Below are 19,322 nucleotides of genomic sequence, written 5' to 3' on the forward strand. Positions count from 1 at the left end.
ATCTTTTCATAAATTATTTTTGTGATCCCAGAAAATAGATTCCAGACTTTGCTCTTACTTTTGTAGTCAAATTTCTTTTAAAATTTTTCCCTGTATAATTGTGTAATTTATTTATTTAAACTAATTAAGAATCAACTAATTAAACAACACAAAAACAAAGATTTTCACTATTTCTAAAAAATTGATAAAATCTAGCAATATACTTTAAATTCATTAATAAAAGTTCATAAAGAAAAAGGACATCCGGGCAAAATATTCTTCATGCAAGGTAAGTTGCATAATAAATTTTCAGCAAATTAATGTGATAATAGACATTTTTAGAGTTACATTATATTTAGCTAATGAGAACTGAAGAAATGTTAATGTGTATAATAATCATTAGGCAAGCACATATATCATATTATTAAATTTTCTAATATCTTACTTTATATATCTGACATTCAAGAAAATTTGATCATATTTCTGGACCAAATAAAATTCCATTATAATTTTATTTATTATTAGGTAATTCAATGGGCATATTTTTATATATTGCTTGGTGTTAAGCTTGGTCCTATCCAAAGCATGTATAAATCTAAGAATATAGCAAAGAGAATCAATACATTTCTATTTTGGTACACTTCATGAAAATATAAATCTCTCTTTTATATCATAGTAGAAACATAGAACAGCCTGGTAGCTCTGTCAATGAATGGAAAATGTTGGGGTGAAGCAAAGTTTGGTCTTTTGAAGAGTGCTGACCATGCAGAATAAGAGAAGGGAAACACAGGAGCACCAGGGTCTGTGAGTCTTCTTGTTAGAATTCATTCACTTCTCACTAAGGTTTGATAAAAACACAATCGGATACTGTAGTAGCATAGTAATTGTCAAGAGCCTATTTTTGTCCACAAACGCTACATACTGAAATACCTAATGTTTATTTTATTCCAGTTCAGTTGGTTCTAAGTTCCTTGGCCCCTGGAAGTTTCCTGCTTGTCATTCCCATGAGCATTCAATAGTGAATGTAAAATTTGCTCAGATAGACAAACTAAGTTCTTGTACAGGTTTGAGTCATGAAATTATCTTCTTATAATTATGAAATTATCTTCAGAAACATTTCTGAAATATGTGTAAGATTTTACTCCCACCTTTAAAAAAATCACACATTTATATATAAAATAAACTAGAATAAGACCTTGATGAACTTAATTTACTAGATTTCATTCACTCAAAACCAAAGACCTCAATTTACAGTAGACTAAGATGAAACTGGCTAAGTAATTGATAGATTTTTCCTTCCTTTATCTAGTTTCATAAAGACACAGAGTCGATGATATGTTTTATGCCCTCTATTATCTTCCCAGGTGGTTTATCTATTGAATATTTAAAACACCATACATGTAATTAAATTTTCTAAATAACATAAAAGTACATACACAATTAATAATGAGCATATTAACTTGACTTGCATCAATATGGCTTAAATTTTAAAAATGCAGTTTTGATTTTGCAATTATTTATCAAATGTACCCCAAAATAAATATTTTGTTTTTAATAAAATTTATTTATTCAATTTAAAATGTATTTATGCGAATGGTTTCTTAATTTAAAAAATGTCAAGATTACATGTATAAAGTAGAAGAAATACCACTGTTAATTCTTTTCTCAATTTACCTCTCATCTTTGTTATAATTTGAACATCCTGATTCTGTGATATAAGTAAAAAACTCAAGAAAGTCAGAAAAACAAGGTGCACTCTGAGGGAATTCTACATAAAAACAAAGAGATCGGAAGAATTATTATAATGAATGTTTGACTTTTTAGATTTTCATCTATGTGTGGTATTATGTGGACATCATTTTAATTGGTTGCACATTTGGACATTAATTACTGGAGGCTTTTCTAATTGTAAATACAGTCTTTTTATGTAATGCATATATCACTAGGCCTTGCATACCAATGGATAGAAATAAAGTCTCACTTACAGTGGAGTCCAGTAAGAAAAGATCCTAGGCCCCTTTCCATCTCCAAAGCAAATTTGTTCTGTATCTCTTCACTACTCCGAGGCTACTTCCCATGGTGAGAACTTTGCTTTAGGCAAAACTGCCCTTAACCCTCAGGATATCAAGCCTGCTCTTGGTCAGATGCAGAAAAAAAGAGTTCTTCAACCCTTTGTCAAGATTTGTCTCACAACATTTTTCACAAAAATAGCTTCTCAACTTTCAGTCCTGTTTGCTCTACTGGAGTGAAGTTTCAAACTAGGTTTTCAAGACCCTTAGTGAAGGGGAGGGGGAAAAAAAAAGGCAAATACCATGAAATTTCCATGATTTTTTCATCCTATTGTTTTCTCTAAATCTTATGCACAAAATACTTCCTTTCTGTTTAAAGAAGAAAGCCTTCATATACAGTTGACACCTGAACAACACAGGTTTGACCTGTGCAGGTCCACTTATACATGGATTTTCTTCTGCCTCTGCCACCTCTGAGGCAGCAAGACCAACCCTTCCTGCTCCTCCTTGGCCTACTCAACATGCAGGTGATGCAGATGAAGACCTTTAAGAAGATCCACTTTCACTTGATGAGCAAAAATATATTTTATCTTCCTTATGATTTTCTTAATAACATTTTCTTTCTCTAACATACTTTATTATAAGAATACAGTATATATACATATGGCATGTAAAATATGTTAATAAATTGCTTATGTTATCAGTAAGGCTTCTGTTCAACAGTAGACTATTAGTAGTTAAGTTTTTAGAGAGTTAAAAATTATCAACAAATTTTCAACTGTGTAGGGGTCAGCATCCCTAACCCCTGCACTGTTCAAGGGTCAACTGTACATTGCATTACTTTCCTATTTCTACCATAACAAACTTAGCAGTTGAAAGCAACACAAATATATTCTCTCATGGTTCTGCAGGTGAATATTCCAACATGGATCTCCTTGGGCTAAAACGACTAAAATGATGGTGTTGGCATGGATACGTTCCTTTCTGGTGGCATGACAGGAGAATCTATTTCTTTGTTCCTTCAGGTTGTTGGCAGGATTCAGTTCTTGTGGTTGTGGAACTGATATTCTCATTTTCTTGTTGTTTGTCAGCCAATGCTCTTTCCCAGATTCTAGCAGTCATTCACAATCCTTGGTTCAAGAGACTCTCCATCTTTAAAGCCAGCAATGATGAATGAAATCTTTTTCATTCTTCAAACCTCTCTTTCCTTTTCTTTATTTCTTTCATCACTTGGACCCCTCCTTTCTTCCTTCTTCTTCCACTCTTAAGGTCTAATGTGATTGGATTGGGTCCACCTGGATGATGCAGGATTATTTTCCTATCTTAAGGTTTTTAATCACATTTGCAAGGTCCCTTTTGCCATGTAAGAGAGAACATATTTACAGGCTCTAGAAATCCAGTTATGGGTAACTTGGAGGAAGCATTATTTAGCCTACAACATACAAATCAATCAATATAAAGAATTTACAAAGAAAATTCTTTATCAATCAATATAAAGAAATTCCTGAGGGAGTCATTAGCCAGAATTTTAATTTGAAATCTATTGCCATTATTATAATTTTCAAATAATAAAATTAAAACATTTGGGGGAAGGTAAGTATGGAGAAAAAACAGGAGTGTACATATCTATATTTTGTTCTAAGGTACAGGATGACTGCACAGTCTTCAGAAATTAATAGGAGTTAGCAGATTAAATTATAACATCTAGGAAAGGAAGGCTTACATTGAAAATTCTGACAGCCTTCTAACAACAGGACTGCAGCTCTGGCAGAAACTACTATAATAAGAATATATACCTTTCTATCTATGTAATGTCATTTAAGTAGGAAGAAGCTGAGATCTCCTTAGAATATAAATCATGTCAAAAGTAAGAGTTAAACTCCAAAATAAATTTAGTAAAACTTAAAGTGAGTTTTCTAAGCCTAGCACATATAGAAACAAATTAGGACCATATTGTACATATGCCATATGATGATAATATTCTGCCAAACAAGAAAATGTCTTCTTTAAATAGACAGCTATATTTTCCAGGTTATTGTGCTGAAAGAACTTGTATAATGCAGTTTCAATCAAAGGGACATAAGTGAAGGGACATAAGTGACCACTACTGTATCTATAATACTTTTTGAAATGTATTTGGAACTCCATATATATTGCATGGCAATATTGATAGTAACTACATAGAGGTTGAAGACATTTATTTGTTTATAAATAAATGTCACTAATATCTAATGGCAATTGTGAATGGCAGTTGGTTCTTGATTTGGCTCTCTTTAAGTCTGTTATTGGTGTATAGGAATGCTTGAGATTTTTGCACATTGTTTTTGTATCCTGAGACTTTGCTGAAGTTGCTTATCAGTTTCAGGACATTTTGGGCCGAGGCGATGGGGTCTCCTACATATACAATCATGTCGTCTGCAAATAGAGACAATTTGACTTCCTCCTTGCCTATTTGAATACCCTTTATTTCTTTTTCTTGCCTGATTGCTCTGGCTAGAACTTCCAGTACTATACTGAATAGGAGTGGTGAGAGAGGGCTTCCTTGTCTAGTGCCAGATTTCAAAGGGAATGCTCCCAGTTTTTGCCCATTCAGCATGATATTGGCTGTTGGTTTGTCATAAATAGCTTTTATTATTTTGAGTTACGTTCCATCAATATCTAGTTTATTGAGGGTTTTAGCATAAAGGGCTGTTGAATTTTGTCAAAGGCCTTCTCTGCATCAATTGAGATAATCATGTGGTTTTTGTCTGGTTCTGTTTATGTGGTGAATTATGTTTATAGACTTGCATATGTTGAACCAGCCTTGTATCCCCAGGATGAATCCTACTTGATCATGGTGGTTAAGCTTTTTCATGTGCTGGTGCAATTGGTTTGCCAGTGTTTTACTGAAGATTTTTGCATCTATGCTCGTCATGGATATTGGCCTGAGGTTTTCTTTTCTTGCTGAGTCTTTGCCGGGTTTTGGTATCAGGATGATGTTGTTCTCATAAAATGATTTGGGAAGGATTCCCTCTTTTTGGATTGTTTGGAATAGTTTCAGAAGGAATGGTACCAGCTCCTCTTTGTATGTCTGGTAGAATTCGGCTGTGAACCCATCTGGACCTGGGCTTTTTTTGGGTGATAGGCTCTTAATTGCTACCTCAACTTCAGACCTTGTTATTAGTCTTGTTATTCAGGGTTTCGACTTCTTCCTGGTTTAGGCTTGGGAGGATGCAAGTGTCCAGGAATTTATCCATTTCTTGCAGGTTTACTAGTTTATGTGCATAGAGTTGTTTGTAATAATCTCTGATGATGGTTTGTATTTCTGTGGAATCTGTGGTGATATCCCCTTTATCATTTTTTATTGCATCTATTTGATTATTCTCTCTTTTCTTTTTTATTAATCTGGCTAGTGGTCTGTTTATTTTGTTGATCTTTTCAAAAAACTAGCTCCTGGATTTGTTGATTTTTTGAAGGGTTTTTTGTGTCTCTATCTCCTTCAGTAACAAGGAATGTAAACACCTCTTCAAGGAGAACTACAAACCACTACTCAACGAAATAAGAGAAGACACAAACAGATGGAGAAACATTCCATGTTCATGGTTAGAAAGAAACAATATTGTGAACATGGCCATACTGCCCAAAGTAATCTACAGATTCAATGCTATCCCCATCAAGCTACCAATGACTTTCTTCACAGAACTGGAAAAAAACACCTTAAACTTCATATGGAACCAAAAGAAAGCATGCAAGGCAAGTCAATTCTAAGCAAAAAGAACAAAGTGGGAGGCATCACACTACCAGACTTCAATCTATACTACAAGGCTACAGTAATCAAAACACCATGGTACTGGTACCAAAACAGAGATAAAGACCAATAGAGCAGAACAGAGGCCTCGGAGGCAACACAACACATCTACAACCATCCAATCTTTGACAAACCTGACAAAAACAAGCAATGGGGAAAGGATTTCCTGTTTAATAAATGGTGTTGGAAAAACTGACTAGCAGTGTGCAGAAAGCAGAAACTGGACCCCTTCCTGACACCTTACACTACAATTAACTCCAGATGGATTAAAGACTTAAACATAAGACCTAACACCATAAAAACCCTAGAAGAAAATCTAGGCAAAACCATGCAGGACGTAGGCGTAGGCAAGAACTTCATGACCCAAAAGCCAAAAGCATTGGCAACAAAAGCCAAAATAGACAAATGGGACCTAATCAAACTCCACAGCTTCTGCACAGCAAAAGAAACAGTCATTAGAGTGAATCGGCAACCAACAGAATGGGAAAAATTTTTGCAGTCTACCCATCTGACGAAGGGCTGATATCCAGAATCTACAAAGAACTAAAACAGATTTACAAGAAAAAAACAAACAAGCCCATTAAAAAGTGGGCGAAGGATATAAACAGACACTTTACAAAAGAAGACATACATGATGCCAACAAACATATGAAAAAATGCTCATCATCACTGGTCATCAGAGAAATGCAAATCAAAACTACATTGAGATACCATCTCATGCCAGTTAGAATGGTGATCATTAAAAAATCTGGAGACAACAGATGCTGGAGAGGATGTGGAGAAATAGGAACATTTTTACACTGTTGGTGGGTGTGTAAATTAGTTCAATCATTGTGGAAGATAGTGTGGCAATTCCTCAAGGACCTAGAAATAGAAATTCCATTTGACTCAGCAATCCCAATACTGGATATATATCCAAAGGATTATAAATCTTTCTTCTATAAGAACACATGCACACGAATGTTCACTGCAGCGCAGTTTACAATAGCAAAGACCTGGAACTAACCCAAATGCCCATCGGTGATAGACTGGACAGGGAAAATATGGCACATATACACCATGGAATATTATGCAGCCATCAAAAACGATGAGTTTGTGTCCTTTGTAGGGACATGGATGAACCTGGAAACCATCATTCTCAGCAAACTGACACAAGAACAGAAAATCAAACACCACAGTTCTCACTCATAGGCGGGCATTGAACAATGAGAACACATGGACACAGGGAGGGGAGTATCACACACTGGGGTCTGTCAGGGTAAATAGGGGAAGGACAGTGGGAGGTGTGGTTTTGGGGAGAGATGGCATGGGGAGAAATGCCAGATATAGGTGATGAGGAGGAAAGCAGCAAATCACACTGCCAGGTGTGTACCTATGCAACAATCTTGCATGTTCTTCACATGTACCCCAAAACCTAAAATGCAATAAAAAAAAATCTAATGGCATGTCAGTTTGGAAGCTGGAAATTTTCTTTAAGCAGTTAAATTATTTTATGTTTAAGATGCACTGAATGTTATTTTGGAGGGCAAATGTTCCACTAGGTTGTTTTTTATTAAAAAAAAAGATCTAGACTCACAATTTTAATCATCCACCTAAAAAGAAAGAAGAGAAAAGTGCATAGGTAGTTTAAGGAACTAAAGGACAAAGGAAAAAGTGTGTGTATATCTAGGAAAAATGTGGCTTGTGACGGTGCTGCCTTAGCAGCCTAGAACAATTCAGTAGCAACACAAATGGATGAAAAGTGAACAACCAGACTATAATATTGTAAAACATTCCTCCATTCTCCACGTCATAGGCATATTTTTATACTATTTTCTATATAATAAAGATAATGATAACTCATACTTCAGAGCACTGTGGGAAAATCAGATCAGATAATGGAGGCAGGACAATTAGCACTAAGCTAGGTATACACATGAACATTTAAATACATTCCAGATATACACGTGAATACTCAATACATTTCAGTTATTATTTGTCTAAGAAATAAGGCAACTCTTTAAATGATTGGTAGTAATTCCCATATGTTCAGTAAAGCATAGTTTCAGAAAATTAACCTATGCCTTCTTTGTTGCTATATTTTGTTCTGGATACAACAAATAGATGATCAGATTGATTTTTCATTTTCATAAGTAATTTCATGTTATATAAACTAGCCTTGCTTTGGGGAACATATATAAAAACTCCATTCTAAAAAAAAGAAGGAAATTCAATGGAGTTAAAGCACAGTCAAGGGTTATATACTGTTCCTTTAATTTGTGGTAAAGTGCTACCAATATTTTAGTGACATTTAGTGTACAGCACACTGTGTATTGTAGCACTGTACCTTTATCCTTTAAGCCAAGGATACTAAATATCCTCTAAGGCCTTGTATAGTTCTATGAAAGAAATACATGTCTTGACTATAGTACCTATAGCATTTTAGGAGGGAGAAATGGGAAATTGCTCTAGCTTGAGAGTTTCTCATACTGCCTTAAATTCCATAGTCAGTTATTTTAATCTGTAGTTTTACTGTACTCACTTGGCTAAACCACGAACTTCAGTTAAATCTAATCTCTATCTTCTCTGTACCTGCAATCGTTGAGCTTGATATATCTAAAGAAACTCAATAGTATCTTGCCTCAAATTCATGATTACTAAACTCATGTAGATCCCGAATGTTGTCTGGTCCATGTTCTTTGCTACATTCCTGGATACGATTTCATACTTTCTCCTTTCTTTTTGAAGCTTCAGCATCCTCCTCATACTCAATTATTTTCTATTTCCTAAGAATATAAAAACCAATAACCTCATACTCAATTATTTTCTATTTCCTAAGAATATAAAAACCAATCGAAGAGACTTCCACATGTCCCAGCACCATTCCACCCCCCATAAAAGTATCTATGCCCTTATTTTCTATCTAGAAAAAGATAAGTCTACTCTTGCTGTCTCCATATCTTTCTTCTCATTCTCTCTTAAATCCACTCCAGTTCCCATGTTGCCATTCACTCCACTGAAAGTTCTCTTCTCAAGGTCATTGGTCAAATGTATTGCTATATGCCATGGTCAACTCTCATTTCTTACCTTATTTGGTCCATCAATAGTACTTGACAAAGTTGATCACTTGATTAATTCGAATGACTGTCATTTCTTTTCTTTTTTTTTTTTTTTTTTTTTGAGACGGAGTGTTGCTCTGTTGCCAGGCTGGACTGCAGTGGCATGATCTTGGCTCACCACAACCTCTGCCTCCTTGGTTCAAGTGAGTCTCCTGCCTCAGCCTCTCGAGTAGCTGGGACTACAGGCATGTGCCACCATGCTCAGCTAATTTTTGTATTTTTAGTAGAGATGGGGTTTCACCATATTGGTCTCGATCTCTTGACCTTGTGATCCACGCGCCTCAGCCTCCCAAAGTGCTAGGATTACAGATGTGAGCCATGGCACTCAGACTCGAATGACTTTCAGCACATGATTTCTGTGGTTTTCCTTCTACTTTTTTTGCCGCTGATTCTTAGTATCCTTTCTGGTTCCTCCTCACTTTGCTAACCTCTAAATGTTGGGGTGCTCTAGGGCCCAATCCTTAGATCTCTTATTTTGTCTCTTGTTATTCATTTTCTTGGTTGTCACATCTAGTCTCCTGATTTAAATGACATCTGTATTGATTATGTAAACATTTTTCATCTTCAGTTCAAATGCCCCTGACCCAATGAACTTCAGACTTGTATACTAGCTATCACCTTAACATTTCCTCCTTGATGTAAAATAGGCATCACTAACTTCATATAATTAGCTAAGCTGGAGTTTATGACCTTTCTTTAAAAATTTGTTTTTAGCACAGTCTTTTCCATCTAAGTTAAAGACAAGTCTTTTAGTTGCCCAGGTCCATAGTTGGGAAGTAACCCTCAACTTTTCTCTTTGTTTCATGTTCCACAGCCATACTATTAGCAAATCTTTTTAGCATTACCTTCAAAACGTATCTGGAATCAAACCACGCTTGATCATCTTCACCATCATCACTGTGGGCCAAGCCTTCATATCTAATGACTGGATGAATGCCAAGTTTTTTAACTGGTCTATCTGTCTGTCCTCGTTCAGTCAATTCTCAAGGTAGCAATCACAGTGACCCTACTAAAACATAACTCAGATCATTAGATGTCTGTGCTTCTCACTGCACTGCCAGAAAAAATGTGAAGATATTAACTACAATGTGCCAAAGAACTACAATATTTGCCCCTTCCCATATCCTTCAACTCTCCCCAACTCTTACCTCATCCTTGAGGTTCTTTGAACATGCCAGGCACATTCATATCTTAGGGCCTTTGCACTTACTTTCTCTTTTCCCTAAGACCTTCTTGCTCTAGATACCCACATAAATTTTTCATAGTCACCTTCAGTTCTCTGACCAAATATTCTATCTGAAATTAAAGCCTATTCAACCTCTATCATCCTTCCTATGCCCTCCATGCTCTACTTTTTTCTTATTTATTGCTATCTAACATACTATATAATTTATGTGCTTATCTAATTAATATTCTCTCTTCTAACTAGAATGTAAGCTTTATGAGATCAAAGTTGTTGTATTTCACTGTTTGGAAACGAGAAAGTTTCTGGCAAATCAATATATCTGGAATCAAATCACCATTCAAATCATCAAGTATATGCAGGATGAATGAATATATAATCAGTCAATCAAATGCTTCTCTTAAAATTACTTTTGGAATAGTTATTCCATTCAGTGTCTATCCTGAATGCCTAAAACCACATAGTGGATTAGTTGAGAGCAGTCAAGAATCCATCAGGAGAGTTAGAGCCACAGCTGGAGAAAGGTGTTATTGTGCATGAAAGATTAATGTCATCTATTTAATGAATTTTTCTTAAGTATGCATTTACTGTACTAATCAATTACCTAGAACAGGAGTCTCTAGAGTTTGGTTTTTCAATATTATCATTAAAAATGCATTCGAGGTCTATATTCTGTCTCTACCAGTATTATATACATGTGTTATGATATCAATATATTATTAAATAGGTAAATAATGTAAATAGGTAAATTTAACTATAAGAAATGAAATAAACATTATTTTAAAATACTTTAGTTATTGATATAAAACTCCCTTTTACTCTCAACAATACAGCACAATCTTTTTTAGATAATAATATGATCAATCATGCTTTTCTTATTTTTGAAAATCTTGGCTTAATACTTAGAAATATTACTAAGTGTTGATATTTGAAGGTCTGTTTCCAGATTCAGTTTGTTTTAATACTTAGTAATAATGGTTTTCATAGCTGAAAAGGGATACCACATACACAAAAAATACACAGGTCCCATTGTAAGAATTACACAATGGCTGAGCATACTAAATTATGACACTCATTATTCAGTTCTTTCACAAATTATTTTAGGTTCTTGATTAAATTTGGCTAATAAATTTTCTGATGCTAATTGGTTATAATTGGAAACTATTTGGAAAGTGTGACATTTTAACATATTTAACAAAAAGCTTCAAAGCTCACTGAAACTTCGTGTGTTGAAGACTTTAAAAATGGGTTTGATAATTATATTTTCTAGTTTCATTATGCAGAAAATAGTATTTGTGATTGATAAACCAATAACAATTTGAGCTACAAATCATATACTGATAGAAACCTTCTGAATAATTGCTTTCAAAATGGCTTCTGTATAATAAAAACTGCTTTTGCAAGATAGTTAATTCCTCACTTGTTAACCAACTTTTCATCTGCCTTTATGTTGTCATTACTTTTACCTCATTTTGTGCCTGAAAGAAAGCTCTTACCAAGAGTAGCGGTAAGCACTAGTGTTTTCTTGTTCATTGCTTACCTTTGTATAGTTAATATTATTTCATTATGTTTTTTGAAGGAATATATTAACCCACGTATTTATTAAGCAAAGCTTTATTTAGTTAAAAACATAGGTCATATAATTTGAAAGCAAACTTAGTTGTGCAAAAAAATCATATTTCATATGTGGAAATCAATGAACAAGTGAAGTCACCACTGTAAGTCCTCCCACTTGGTAATGCAAATTCTTTCCTCAAAACATCTTGAGCTGGTACTCCACCAAGTGAGCAGGCCAGTGTCCATCCATATGATGAACTTTTAATGGTCTTACTTTTTACAGAAAATAAAATATATACACTCCTATGGATCACATACTTCCTGGGTTCTTGGAGACTGCTATCTTAGAGTGTCTTTTTGACTCATATATTTTGACATATATACTGCAGGACATTATTATGGTGTCTTAACTCAAACTTATAGAAACCAGCAAATTGTCAGATATTCTTTAAGGAATAAAAAGAATTGGCGAATCTTGCTGATACACAGGCACTTTTTATCAAAAGACCATCATTAAGGTAAATAAGTTTCAGGTTTTACATATAAATATTGAATAATAAATAATAGCTACTGTTTGATCAAAATGATTACAGTATTAAACATGTGTCTAAATTTAAGCATCTGCAAATGAAAAATTACATTTCCATATAAATTTTTTCAATATAACATATAGAAAATGAACCACACTGAAATGTTTTAGAAGCACAGTTTCATCTGTTCTCCAATTTAAATGCTTTCTATATTTGGATCATCATAATTCTCTCATTTATTCTACCTATGACTAGATGACAATTTTATAATGGCCAGGATTTCTTCATTATAATCAATTTTCAGAAAGAACAGAATTGTATCAGGCATTTAATGAATGTTACTGAAAAATGAGAAAAACCATTATTTCAACTTACAGCTTACTGCTATTTTATATTGTAGAGGTGGTTCACATCTAATTTACATTATCCCTTCAGAATTTTAACAACTAAATATGTATTAGCTCATTTTCAGGAACAGCTCTATAATTTGCCCAAGTATGTTTTATTGTATATCAAAGTTTTAAAACCAAGATTTATACAATTCTATTGAATACTGTAAATTGTTGAATAGTTATTACGTCTCAGGCAACATATACAGGGAAGGTCACAAGATGAGGAAAATATTGTTCTTTCCTTCAAGAAATCGAAAACCTGAAGAGGAAAAATACTGTACAAATGAATCTTTTTCACAATACACTAAGAGGTTAATATTGGAATATCATGATTAAATGACTGATAATATATGAGTACACTCATATTTTTGATATATTAAAAGTTAATTGTCATGCCATCTGTGGTAATAGCAAAGCTGGTCTTAATGCCATCTCATTTAAGTGTTGATTCATTACAGATAGTTTCTGCACTTACATTAAAATATGTCATGACCCCTTTGGCAATGAAAGTCTGATGTTTCTATACTTGAATTTTTTAAAAAGACTGGAATACAAACGATTGGCTACAGGCCCAAGTTTATTTACTCAAAGGATATGAGAAACATGTTTTGAAACTTCATAAGACCCATTTGTATTTGATCTTCAAAACTCTCAAGTTGGAGAAGCTGAACTGTCCCAAGTCTATAAATAGGAGGTGTCTTTGTCTATGAATGACAGTCTACAGTAGATTATATCCTGGGGCTTCCCAGCAACTCTGACATTTGTTTAAATTTTTTCATTTTTCTCTATGTAAAGTATTCAAAAAGGTCTTATGGTTTAAGACGGGATGTCTTAACCAGATAACTCTAAATATCTTGTTTCAAAGAAGGAAACATCTCCTGTTTTAGTAGGAACAGAGTATTCCAAAAGAGGAAATATTTTAATTTACAACATGATAACGGATTTACTCTACTGAAAGCACTATGGGAACATTTACAGGAGAAATACTCTTTGCATAGAGCGATGCATAGCTCTCTGGCAGTCTTACAAAAGGTAGCCTGTTGACACTGATTTCTCTGAGTTAAAGGGAAAGCTACATCTAACCCTGAGAAGGGTATATAATTACTAAAAAAAATGGGAAGATTGACCAAATAATTTGGTATTTATGTACATTTACATAATTAATATAATTACACATCTAATAGACATAGACTGATTATAGAAAACAGATATTGGGACTCATATGTGAAAGAAAGCAACTCATGGGTTGAGATTCTAAAAAGAATATATTTTGCATTCAAAACAAGCTCCCTGTATTTACCTGTAATCTAAGAAAATAATTATACAGCTCACCTGCTTGTTCTAAGACCTAATTTTTAAAACAAGGTCCTAATACATGTTTAGGTATAATATGTGTTTCTGATAATTACAATCCCTTCCAACTATTCCCAAAAACTTAAGTATTTTCTAATTCTACAACAAAAATCATGCATCATAAATACAATATTACAAATTGCACTTTATACAAGTTTTCTTTATTATTTAGTGAGTTAATATTCACCATATTAATAAAAAGATTTTCTTTAAGAATGAAAATGGATCTCATATACCCCTCTGTGATTCAACAGTAGCTAGCATTTATCATGATAAATTCCTTTAGTTGTAGTGTAGATTATCACATAATTCAAGGAAGATGTCGTTTGTATTTCAACCATTAATTAATACTTACTTGTAGCATAGCATGATTCATTCATTAAGTATTCTAGAATAGTAAAAATCTACTTATTGCAAAACTAGCTTAAGGCAATTCAGATAACTATGTGTCTCCATCTTCATTCCAAAGAACATCAGTTTAATTATAGGAATTATTTAATATTTTTATAATGTGCTGGAATATGCTCTAGGCAGCCCTAATGTATGAAAGGCATGTTTTGCCGTGTAGGTTATTCTTCTACTCTCAAACTGACATAAAAACAAAGGAGAATAGTTTTCATAAAATATAAACAATAACGTTTCCATCTCTACAATGGTGTTTAATCTGTAGAAAGTAGCTATTGACTCTAGTTGTATAATCAGAGACTGTATGTCCTAGTTGTTTTGTGGCTATTCATCACTTGTGGAACAAAATTTTCCTTCTGAATCATTATTTTGATAACATCTTGAGCTCATTTTTGCCGTGCACAGTAAGGCACAGTCCACAATTACTGTCTCTGTTAATATTGGATCAGTATGCAGAAATTTGTTTATAATTAGTGGTTCCATTTCCAGTGGCACTTCTTTAAAACCAAAGAAGAGAAGAAAAATGACAAATACTTCTCCCCTCAGATTCACTTAGTCTACTGGAATCTATCATATAATCTTAGATACTCAAGTTTTATTTTCTGGAAATGTCAAGGGAAAGCAAGTAGGCTAATACTTATTCAGTTCCTATTACATATCTGGTGTCTCATGTGTTATTAGATTAAATAATCATGATAACTCTAAGAAGTAGTATTTACACTCTCCATTTTATAAAGTGACAAAGGATACAAGGTGAAGAAATTTCTGTAAGATCTCACAGCTACTAAGCATTAAGTTCTAAAAAATTAAATCAGACTTATTTGACTGATAAAGAAATAAATATTGATTTGACTCCATCATTTTTTCTATGATACCACACAGCCTTGAGAAATATATATGAGCTGAGCTTAAGGAATATAAATACATATCTGTAGCATCCTTCAAAAATGCATTTTTGTGGCATGGAATGGGAAAGCAGTATCTGCAGTTATTTTTTACTGTTGAGGGAAACCTCCCTAGACATGGGGGAGTAAAAGTCAGAAGCTTTGATATTGGATTAGAGTTGCAACTATCATAACAGAGCCCTTTAGGAATCCACTGGGAATCAGTAACACTGATTTTGAATAATCTCTTGAGGCCTTATTTAGTCTTTTAGACCATAAGCATTACAAGTATTTTGTAGATAGCATTTTATCCATAACCTTGAGATATGAAGGTTATGGTTCTCAAAGGAAGATGAAATTTTTCAAGACAGGTAGAACAACAAAGCCAATTTCTAAGTCACTTGATTCCATCTGTCTGAAGAAAAATGTGGTATAAAAGTCAATTGCTTTCCTATATATTAGCAAAGAAAATTGGAATGTGAAGTTAAAAATACAGGATCATTTACATTAGGATGCCCCCCCAAAACACTTCAAAATAAATATAACAAATTATGTGCAAGATCTATAGGAGGAAAACTATAAAACCCCAATGAAAGAAATCACAGAAAAACTAAACAAATGGAGAGATATTCCATGTTCATAAATAGGAAGACTCAATATTGTGGGATGTCAGTTCTTCGTAATTTGTGTATAGATTCAAGGCAATTCCAATCAAAATCCCAGCAAATTATTTTTTGAATATCAACACACTGACTCTAAAGTTTATATGGAGAGGAAAGATCAAGAATAGCCAACACAACTTTGAATAATATTGAACAAACTTATAAAACTAACACTAACCAACTTCAAGACTTAGTATAAAACTATAGTAATGAAGACAAGGTAGTACTAGTGAGAAACAAGACACATAGATCAACGGAATAGAATAGCAAGCCCAGATATACACCGTATATGGTCATCTGATCTCTGACAAAGGAGCAAAGGGAATTCAATGAGAAAAGGAAAGTGTTTTCAATAAATGGCACTAGAAAAACTGGACATCATTTGTGTTATGGTTTGAATATGGTTTGTCCCAATCAAAACTCATAGTGAGGCTTGGTTCCCAATGGGACGATGTTGAAAGGTGGTGCCTTGGAGAGGTGATTAGGTTTTTAAAAAAGAATTAATATCTTTCTTAGAGTGAGTTCTTGCCCTTGCAGAACTGGATTAGTTACCTTGAGAGTGGGTTGTTTAAAAGTAAGGGCTCCTCTTGTTTTTGGTCATTTTACACATGCCCAATATTTCTTCCATTTCTCCGCCATGTTAAGATGCAGCACAAGGCTCTCACCAGAATTTGTCCAAATGCAGCTGTCCTAACTCAGACCTCCTACTCAAGCTCCCAGGATCATGAGCCAAATAGAACTCTCTCCTTTATAAATTACCCAGTCTCAGCAAAATACATAAATCCAAGTACAGATCCTCACAAAGATTAGCACAAAATGGATCATAGAACTCAAAATGGATCATATAAAATGCAAAACTGTTAACTCTTGTAAGATAACATAGAAGAAAATCTAAGTAACTTTGGGTTTGCAGTGACTATATATAACACTGAAGTCAAGCTCCATGAAAAAAAAATTCATCTTAGATGTTATTAAAATGAAAAATCACCTTCTCTATGAAAGACACTGTGAAAAGAATGAGAAGGCAAACCACCATTTGTAAGAAAATATTTGCAAAAGATATGCCTGATAAAGGAATTGGTCCAAAACATGTAAAGAACTCTTAAGTCAACAATAGGAAAATAAACAACCCAATTTAAAAGTTGTAAGAAAATGTAAACAGATACCTCAGCAAAGCTTACATACAGATGAAAAATAAGCACATAAAATGATACTGATCATCTTACATCATTAGAGATCTGTAAATTAACACAACAGTGATATACCACAACATACCTATTAGAATAGCTGATGTCTAAAACACTGACAATATCAAATGCTGGTGGGAATGTGGAGCAACAGGAACTCTGATTCATTTCTGGTGAATTATACAACCATATTGGAAGATAGTTTAGCAGTTTCTTACAAAACTAACCATACTCTGACCATATGATCCAGCAATTGCACTATTTGGTATTTACCCAAATAAGTTGAATACTTATATCTACACAAGACCTATCACACAAGTGTTTATAGCAGCTTTATTCATATTGCTAGAACATGGTAGCAAGCAAGATGTTTTTCAGGAGGTAAATGGATAGATAATTCAACTGTGGTTATATCCAGACAACAAAATAGTATTCGGAGCTAAAAAAATAATAAAAACTGTTTGAAAAGACATAGAGGAAGCTTACAGGTATATTGCTAAATGAAAGAAGCCAATCTTAAAAGACAACACACTGTGTGATTTTAACTACATGACATCTTGCAAAAAGCAAAATCATAGAGACAGTGAAGAAGAAAATAGCAAACCCCATTTTTGTCACTTCTGAAAAATTTTAGATTATGAGAGTAATATGTCTATCAGAAAATATATGCTTCCAAAGCAATGTCAAGTCTACTCAGGGTATGTACAGTAACAGAAAGACAGCCACCTCTAGGACATCATAATAAATATTTGAAATGCTTTAGAATGTGTATGCTTCTCTTGCAGAGAATATTTTGGAATCCAGAAAACCAAACAACATTGAATTAAACATTTAAATTAAAAGCCACAGCTGACCAAATATTATTGTATCTGTTTATTTTATTATCTTGAAAGGCAGCTGCTTCCTAAGTGAAAGAAAATTAAAGTCAGTTAAGCGAATTTTTAAATTTGATGGCATGAACTCTCAATAGATGTTTGAAAACAAGTGGCTTGATTTTAACCTACCTTGACTAGAAAGTAAATAGCTGATTCTTTTTTTATGTCTTGCATAGAAAAATTGTAAGAGATCTGCAGTGGAAGTCAGGAAATCATAAATCTAATGTCTGCCTGGTCTCTGGAGAAGCTATATATCTCTGTTCAAGTGACTTAATCTTTCAGGGTCTCAGTTTCCACATTCCATTCCATGGACTTTCAACATAAAAAATTGATTTTAAAAAGACATCCTGCCTTAAGAGGGAAAGAGACTCCCTATCTGCTCCATCCCACCTCCTGCCCCCAGCATGGAGGAACCACAAGAACACAGGGTGAAAACCAGCTCATACAAAACACATTTAACAGAGTCTTGCTCAAGTTCTTTCCGGTCTTAAATTCTTTATTTCTATATAAATATCCAAAACATCTAACTTCCTCCTGATCCACAAAGAACAAGACTTTTACCCACACAATGCAACTCAGGCTCATAAAATTTGAGGGCTGGAAAAGAATTTGGCAGACTCTTTCGGCCCTCCCCTTGGTTCTGAACAGATGTGGCCTTAAATGCTCCTTGGAAAAATCTTTTAAAAATATTTAGGAAATCCACACAGGCATTTCTGAAGGAAGTTAAACCCAAACACTTTTACTAAGTTTTCAATTTTTTCTCTTAAATTCAGGATAATTTTCTGTATTTCTTGTATTTTCTCTTGTTCATCTTCTGTGGAAACAGAAATAACTACTGTCCACACAAAGCATTCATTTATTCACTCAGCAAAGAATTACTAAGTTCCTATGCTGTCCAAAGCAAATTGCTAGGTTCCTTGGTAGGAAGAAGAACAGAATCCAGTTGTCACTCACCAGGAACCCCCAGTTTAGTGAGAAAGTCAAAGAGAGGTATTTCTGCATGCTGGGTAGTAGGTGGTCTCATTGGAATTGTGCAGAGAAGGCCAACCTCAAGCAGAGCTGGGAGATAGGGTGATCAGAAATAGTTCCTATAGAAGTCAATGCTTAAATGCATTTTGAATGATGACTACAAGTTAATTATTCAGGAAAATGGTAGAAAGAAATCCTGTACTGAAGGGACATTGTGAGAAAGAAAATCATGAGAGAGCATTGAACACTTGCAGGCATTTTAATCACCTGACCACAGGTCCCTTCTGAGCTGCAAGGGTGTTACAAGGCCAGAATGGTCTCTGAGCTTCCACTCTATCTTTAAGACGCTGAAATTTTAAAAAGGAGACTAAGGTAATCAAATTTGAGTTTTACAAAGATTCTTCTCTATCAGGTATGTGAGTAACATTTTAGAGGAGGGAAGTTGGAGGTAG

General features: G+C 34.0%; 1 protein-coding gene across 7 annotated transcripts in view; it reads right to left on the bottom strand.

The window, feature by feature from the left end:
• Positions 1-19,322, bottom strand: part of LAMA2 (laminin subunit alpha 2) — a 618,514-nt gene that overhangs the window by 287,833 nt on the left and 311,359 nt on the right. The window lies entirely within an intron of this gene.

Source organism: Sapajus apella, unplaced genomic scaffold (assembly GCF_009761245.1).
Source record: "Sapajus apella isolate SASKATOON/1434 unplaced genomic scaffold, GSC_monkey_1.0 scaffold6, whole genome shotgun sequence".
In the NCBI taxonomy this organism is placed as follows: Eukaryota; Metazoa; Chordata; class Mammalia; order Primates; family Cebidae; genus Sapajus; species Sapajus apella.